Source organism: Euwallacea similis, chromosome 1 (genome assembly GCF_039881205.1).
Source record: "Euwallacea similis isolate ESF13 chromosome 1, ESF131.1, whole genome shotgun sequence".
In the NCBI taxonomy this organism is placed as follows: Eukaryota; Metazoa; Arthropoda; class Insecta; order Coleoptera; family Curculionidae; genus Euwallacea; species Euwallacea similis.
In genome coordinates this window covers 9727045-9735225 of record NC_089609.1, presented here as the reverse complement: position 1 = coordinate 9735225, position 8181 = coordinate 9727045, and the positions used below count along the sequence as shown (strand labels likewise).

At 31.9% G+C, this 8181-nt stretch overlaps 1 long non-coding RNA gene across 1 annotated transcript; it reads right to left on the bottom strand.

The window, feature by feature from the left end:
• Nucleotides 1-1920: 1920 nt before the first annotated feature.
• On the bottom strand, nt 1921-2600 carry LOC136409259 (uncharacterized). Its single transcript, XR_010752169.1, has 2 exons — nt 2152-2600; nt 1921-2090 (listed from the first exon to the last, which is right to left on the bottom strand). It is a non-coding gene; the product is annotated as an uncharacterized lncRNA (long non-coding RNA).
• Nucleotides 2601-8181: the final 5581 nt, after the last annotated feature.

The following is an 8181-nucleotide window of genomic DNA, read 5'->3' as shown; positions in this document are numbered from 1 at the left end:
ATCTAGGAAAGACAAAGAAGTAGTTAAACTTTGTTTGCAAAAGTTTTAACTTCATCGAAACGATTAATTTAAGGCATTTTTTAAGTCAATTGCTCCACGGATTGCCCAAATATCGACGGTTGAAATTTTAAAAATGGCAAAGTGTTGATACTTCCCAATTTTTGAGAATTATCAGGACAATTTTGATTTCTTTGAAATATTGTTTCAAATCTAATTGAGTTAGACTTTCTATACCGTATTTGAGTACCAACAGGTCAAAAAGCGATATTTGGAAGATTCTTTTAAAGATACTTATATAAACACGAGTGTGCTTGTTAAATTTTAATTGGTCACTTCAGATTTGCTACGCCGCTTATTTTAATATGATATTGAAAAAACAAAGACTTCTGATTTGATAACACTTATTCAATAATCAATGTCGGAAAAAAGTGAGTTTCTATGACTGCAAAACTTATTGCTTCTTAAAATTTGTTTGATTTAGTCTCACACCTGTTACACCGGCAAATGTGATATAAAATTAATCCACAAAGATTGTCTGAATGCATCACTTAATGACTCAAACATCATGGGCGTGCAGAAAGAGGTTTCTACGTTTACAAAGTTGAAAAAAAGTAATATATGCACCGATATAACCAATATACAATAAATAGGTTCATCATTTTCAACTGGCTATCACTAACTATTCCTTAATCAAATTAGACAGTAATTTAAATGACTAAGAAGCACATTGCAATTTCTAATAATTATCGTTGCGAACCGAAAATAGTCGTAATGCTTTTGGACTGGAATTAGCCAATACACTAATGTACCTTGTTGCAAGATTAACGTCCAATTTGGCGATTATTCCTCAGGGCTTCTGAGGCGAAACACTACTTTTTCTGTATTATAATCCCTGGATCAAAAAAAATAAAAATAATGTAAATTGCACCCACAGAAAATTAGCATTAGAAGTGGAATTGTGACCGCAGCTGCACCAAACAAGTGCCTGCTCTCATATATCCTCAATGTAAAAATTATGCCGACTATGTTCGAAACTATTTAATTTTTCACTAATGAAGCGAAGACTTCCTACAAGTTTAGAAAAGAAGTTGTAATATAATTAACCTTTCATAATTAAGTTGTTTGTCTGTTTGAATGAAATAAAATGCAATTTATTTCCATTACCGGCTGTAAAATGTTAAATAATGATTTTGATGATAATTTTAACTTAATTGTGAAGTTTTAAACAATTTCCTTGGTCAATAGTTACTTACATTAGCAGCACATAATCAGCACTTTTAGGGATTTTACTAAATATAAAGTTCTTTCAGTCTGTCTGAATTTAGTATTTACGAATGTTTATAAATAAAAAATTATATGAATAACGGCAAATTGATTTGCGTCATGGTAGATGAATTTTTTTGAGAAAGGTCAGTTTCGGAAAAAATATTAAATACAGGAAAATGTTGTAAATGACTAAATAAAATTGATTAAAATATTGAACTCTTAAAACAGCAATTCTCTCGAAAATTTGTGATTTCTTAAAAATCTTCTTATTTTAATTATTTTATTTATTCTATTTTCCAGTTTTACTCAGGTACATACTCATTCAAGTTTTAAAAAAGTAGGAAAAAATTGGGGTTTCTGATATGAATTGCCTCATTGAAGTCAACAGGGTACATTTACCATAGATGCAGCCGTTTTTACAGTCAAGAGTGGCATAAATTAGCAATAATCAATAGATAACCTGGGACATTATGATATGTTTGGGATTTCCGCAAGAACTCATTAGGTCATGGGCAAATTCTTTCATTGCTGCGGAAAAATTCGATGATATTCAAAAAATAGTTAAAATTCTGACAAGACAATTTTACTGGTTTACGATTTAAGGAGAACAAAAGGGGCGAATTCCCTATAGTTTACCATTAAAGGAGAAATCACTGAAAGTTTAAAACAGATGTATTTCTGTACAACATACAAATGGAAATTGAGTTTACATTAAATAGCTTAAATTAGCTGGTTTTTTCTCTTGTACTATGATAAGCACCATATTCTCTTTTGAAGTCGAAGACAATTTCCCAGCCTCAAACTGACTTGAAATGACATGGGAGCTGCAATAAAAGAAAAAAATTTAGTCAAACATTTACATTTCTTAAGTAACTCAAAACTCACCTCAAATAAACCAAATCTTTATCAGAAGATAAATCCATCACATTGAAGCACTATTCACTCCCTTAATTAACTTCATTTGACACTAAAGCTTAACCTGGCACTGTTTTTTATAGTTTTATGTTTATTGCTAAAAGCACTTGCTGAAGAAGACATGGAATGATATGAGGTATTCCTGTGAATTTCATGGTCATGTTTCTCATGGTTGATATGCAGGAATTTGTCGATCACTTGACGAATAGAGCTGTGAGTGCGACTAAATGGATTGGTGTACATCTTTTTTCTTCTGAAGAAAAACTGACTTGTTTTAAGGTTCGACTGTATGGTTAAACTGATGAAAACCTCGATCGTCGTCCAGTTTTATAGCCGGTTTCTCGCGCTTCATTAACGTCATGGTCAATGTCATCAGGCTATAAACTGTATGTAGTCGCAGATATCGTCAAAAGATAATGGTTTCTTACCTGTGTTTGTATCTAGGATGCGTTTTTTTATGATATATTGGTGTTTGTCGTGATGGGTTTCTCATGGTTGCTGTGTGGGAGACTGTATGGCGGCGGCCCACTTTGCTTAAAAGAACAAAAATCTGAAAAGATTCTTCAAAACTGACCTGAATTATGTCTTCTATTAAAAAATTTAAAACTCCCTTAATACGCAAGCTGCGCTACTGATTTTTTACCAGTTTAATATTTTTTAAATTAATTCTATATTGAAGATACGCCACTGGTTTTCGAAAACTCAAGGATCAAAGTTCATACTAGAAACATTAAAATTTATAGGGCTGTCGCGAACAGAGTTTCAAGCAGTGAAACCAACTTAAAACAATAATTCAAAGTATTTCAATGTTTTTGCCTTGATAGGCAAGATACGCCACTGATATTTAGACATTTTGAAGTTCAAAACTCTCTTTATAAACCCTCAAATGTGATGCTTGTGAAGTGCAATTTCCCAATATTTCTTTGACTATTCCTAAGTTCAAGTACATCGGTGGTTTTTCAAAAATTTAAATCTCAAAATTTATTTTAGACACATTGAAATTCAGAAGATTGGCGAATGAAACGAATTAAATCACATGAGAATTTAGATGAACGAATACAGACTACAACAATAATTTCAAGAATTTTATTTTTTTAGCCTCGATGTTCAAGATACGTTACTGATTTTTGCGCATTGGGTGTGTTTTCAAATAGAAATCACAGTCGTATCATTAATGAGTGAGAGCGATCTGGAAAAAAGAATAATTATTGAAATGTTTTAATTACTTCTATATTCTAGATACACTACATATGTATGTATCTTAAATATAGATATCTTGAATATAAATATTACAAAATAGTTTAATAAGTTTCAAGTTCAAATTTAGTGGATTATTATAAGAACATCAAAGTCGCAGCAAATGGGACAGAATGAGACTAAAATAAAACATAACAAATCCAAATATTTAAGTATTTCTTTAGCGTCTCTGCGCAAAATATGTTACCTTACTTATTTTTTGATATTTTAAAGGTCAAAGTTTTTTTTTACAAAAGCAGGATTCAATCACGTGGAAGTTTGAGGAATTGAAAAAAAAACGGTTAGAAAAAAAATAATGAAGTATAGTATTTTTTCAGTCTACGCTACTGATTTTCGATAGCTAAAGATCCAAAACATCTTTTTTTACAAATGGTAAAATTTACAGGAGTTCCATCTGAAAGTCGGAAGTGGAATCATAAATGTATTTAGAAGATTGAAATCAGATCAAAACCAAAAAACTTTATTTCCGAAAATTCATTTAAATTATTCCTTATAGTTAAGGTACGCCACTGATATTTAGATATTTTAAAGTTTCTTTTTAGAAACTTTCAAATTTGGTGAATCAAGAAGAAATAAGGGACATATCATATTAGAATTTGAAGCGGCAAATGCAAACTAACAATTTGTTTTTAATAATAATTTTTAGTGTTTTTTAACTATCTCCGCCTACATTCAGAATATCTTACGACATCTCTGTTTTTTTTTTATAAAACTTAAGACCCAAAGTTTCTTCCATAAACCGTGAAATTGTGTGAGAATTGTCACGAGTAAATTATGGTCGTAATTCGTGGGGCCACAGGGGAGTAGACCCAGACTAAAACAAATTAGAACAATAGTTAAAAGAATCTTGTCATTTTGATCAAAACCAAAATGTCTATCTATTTTTACTCATTTTACAATTATAAACATAAGCCATTAGACTAATTAGCACACTGAACAACTCTTCAAACCTTTTAAATTAACGGCTAAGAAAATTCCCTGATATGTCTGGTTGCCACCTGTAAATTCGATAGTCAACAAGGAGTAAAAAATGTACGAGGTGAGATTCAGAAGTTGAATCAATTTTATGGTTTCATTAATTATCGTCAATAAGAGCCTTTTACACTAACAATATGTCTATAAAAATATTCAGTGCGAAGATTTATTGTAAGTTGTTTCTATTTGCCTAGGAAATTTCTTAGAAGAATTGTTTATGATATAGGAAACGCCCCCCGTAAAAGTAGTATTAAAGGTGAGGTCAACGGAGGCCTAATGTCACGCAGTGGGAGAAAATATCTAAATAACTGAAGAAAGATGAGTTTTTTCATATTCTCTAATGCAGGAAATCAAAAGGCATAATTTTAGATTTGGAGATTTTGTAGCACAGAATATCTATCTCAAGGCACATTTTCGTCCCTTAAAGACCACAAAACATTTCCCTATGCATAATTAAATTTAAACATCCAGTACTTAAATTTAATTTAGTAGAACTAGGTATTTCACTAGACACGAATTGTTTTGGAGTTCATCAGCAACCATATAGGAAACCGTCAGTAAATTGATGTAAGTATGATTGACGACATAGCGATAAAGAGAAATTGTAATATATAAATAGATTCATATGCTGATAATTAATAATAATTGATATGTTTTTGCTGGATTCTAAAGCGAAATACGTCAATGCATGTTTGGATGCAACGAACACAACAAACTACCTTTCCTGATATTTTTAATAACTGAAATGCAAACAAAAAAGGGAGAAAACTAACAATTATGATTAACAAAAGTTTGTTTCCATGACGTCAATTACGGACTGTTTAGGTATGATCAATGGATTTACGTATATGAAAATATCTCGAGACTAAAAAAATATTCATAATTTTGTCAACAACTCTAGCGATGATCAACCTGTTAGTCAATAAAATTAAGTAAGGAAACGTTTAGACACATTATTAATGCACTTCTAGACGTCAATATTAGCAAAAAATTAAACAGTTAATAAAGAAATTAATGCATATAATTTATTTGCGCTAATAGATCAGTTTTGCACATAAAAATTTACACTAATTTGTTATTATCAGTATTTTGAACCAGTTTCAAGAGCGCAAACATCCTGTGTTGTCTTACTTAAATTTAGTAAGTTTTATAACACCAACATTCTCAATAAACTCGTTAACATACTTTGTGATGTCAATTATTGTCAATACTTACAAGGAACTTAGTGTCAGCTTTTCTATGTATTCGTCTATAGTTTCAATGTTCCTGGAATACCTACATATACCATTAAAGAGCACGTGGGTTTATCGTTAAGTCCAATTAAGTTGTATGTTTTAAAGGTGCCAATAACATTTTTTATTGAAATAATTTTCCATTTTAGGTTGTTGTGTTTCAAACGACCTGTATTAACGCCAAATAATTGTTTGGTTTCCACTAATGGCTTTATATTAAGAAAATGTTTGATAAAGCAGCAATAGTACAGCTGCAGATATAAAACCTCCTCGTCAATTGTCTTAATTTCCTTAGCGGCTAAATTTCGAAGCTAATGAATTGATAATGATATTAAATACGTTATGTTCTAGCAAAAACTCGCTCGACCACTTTTAAAACAAGTTGAAATTTTGAAACTTATTAAATTCACAATACATTTGCTCTCGGACTAAGAAACAAGAAGTGCCAAAACAGAAGCTTAGATTTGTATACAGAGGGCGTCTGCGAGAGAACCTTAATTTTATTTTAATATGGCGTAACGTCAGCATCATGATGGTGATATGTTTTCCATGAGTGCACGAAGTCTTTGTCGCAGTTTTTACTATCTTCTGGACTACCCCTAGTGCATCGATATTGGATTCGCCCTTTTAATATCCAAATCGAAAGGTACTTACTAAATTTCTCCACCAACTCTTTGTGGAGTTTGTTTTTTTATAAATATTTCCAGGAGTTTTCTGGTTCCCTATCCAGAATATTTGGTTTCAAATTTTCGGTTAAGATCAGGTGAGCATTTTTCATATTTTATGCCCCCCGGTATTATCTCGTCAGGTTTCGGTGTATTTTTCAGTTTTGATTTGTCAACAGAGGACTTTCCACAATTAAGCAGGCTCCTGCCTACGTTCGCTGTGGAACACATCTTTGGGTGTTAGAGAATAATTTTACTTTCTTACAGAACAATTCTTACTTTCTCGCTGATTACTTTCTCTGTAATTCGAATAGGTTACTCCTTTTTCATTCCCAGTTCGGAATATAATTTTTCTTGCTTAACTTTATAGATCTTTTTCGTTCACGACTTTTTTGTCGTTCCCCAAACTCCTGTTCAGAACTGACTTGAGTTCTCGTCCTAACGAGTTTCTCGTTGTCTTCTGACATTCCTTCCTTTTTTCTGCTTGCTCTGGTCCTAGTAGTAAACGGGTTAGTACTTTTCGTTCCACGCTTTTGTTCTGCTGAATATCTTATCCCATTGTGTGGTCATTCTCCTCGTTAATTGCTCAGATAATACGAGTGTTTCAAAGCTGGAAATCTCTACGGCACAGCGGTCTTCGCAAAATTCAGTTGAACTAATGATATATTCGGTGAATGGATTCGGGTTGATGGAGATCATCTTTTCTCTTGGACTGGTATTCCTCGAGCCTATGGCAGGAATTTGAGTGTTTTAATCTGCACCAAGTAGAATTTATTTCCCATCACTCTTTACGGTTTTTTTTTAGATTAACCAATTATTCATATAACTCCAAACTGCCAAGCCATGTTGGTTTGTTACCGCATCGTGAGACAATAAATTTTATTTTATAATTTAATAGTTGTTTTTTAGAGCGTAATGTAGGCATTTTTTGATTTTCTCATCTTGTCTGACGGAAACTGAACATAAAATTATGCTAAATTTAATGACAAAAACTTCAAAGAACAAGCTGTAAAACTACTTTTAAAAACCCACCAGCCTTATCTAATCATATTGGGAAAGTTAATTTAAAACTCTGAGCTATCTCCAGAGTCACAGAAGTTATCACTATCATTAGTTTATTGCGTTACGATGAAAAAGGAGAGAAATGGGTGAGATAATTCGTTTCAATCTATATTGTAACATCGCTATTACTACCATGAATCGCAAAGTTCAACGATAAAGGAGGTCAAAGAAGCTTGTTTGCATGATTTGTTTCCGTCTGCTACGCCCGATTTTTTCTGAGATGGTTTTGAAAGAATTCTCCTTATATCACCATCAAGGCAAAGAGGCAGGATATTAAAGGTGCTAGATATTCATAATTAATTAATTAAACTGCCGGATAAGGCGATACAAATAAAACCTTAAGGTCGACTGGCTTTTTGAAGAGATTATGGCAGTAACTTTGGGTTTCCAAAACCATAATAGTTACAATAATAATTAAGAGATGTCAGATTAAAATCTCAAGATGTCTGAATAAACAGATCTTAATATTCCTTTGCGTCACACTTGCCGTAAAATTAAAGCTGTTAAAGCTTCAACAAAATAGATTAACAGTGATACTAATCTATGACAAATTTCCTAGGATTTTAATGAATAAAAATATTGCAGTGAAAGACCGATAAGATTGAAAATGTGATATGTTACCTATGTCTCAATTCTAAAAGCCGTCATTGATAAAATATGTCCTAAATAATAAAGATATTCTTTTAAAGAGTTACTGAACTTATAGTATGCGTTATTTTCAACCCATAATAACCTTTGCCTTGTCGAAGTAGTCCCCTTCCATTGACCGTTCATTGTTTACGTAAAACATTGACCTACTGCATTTTATT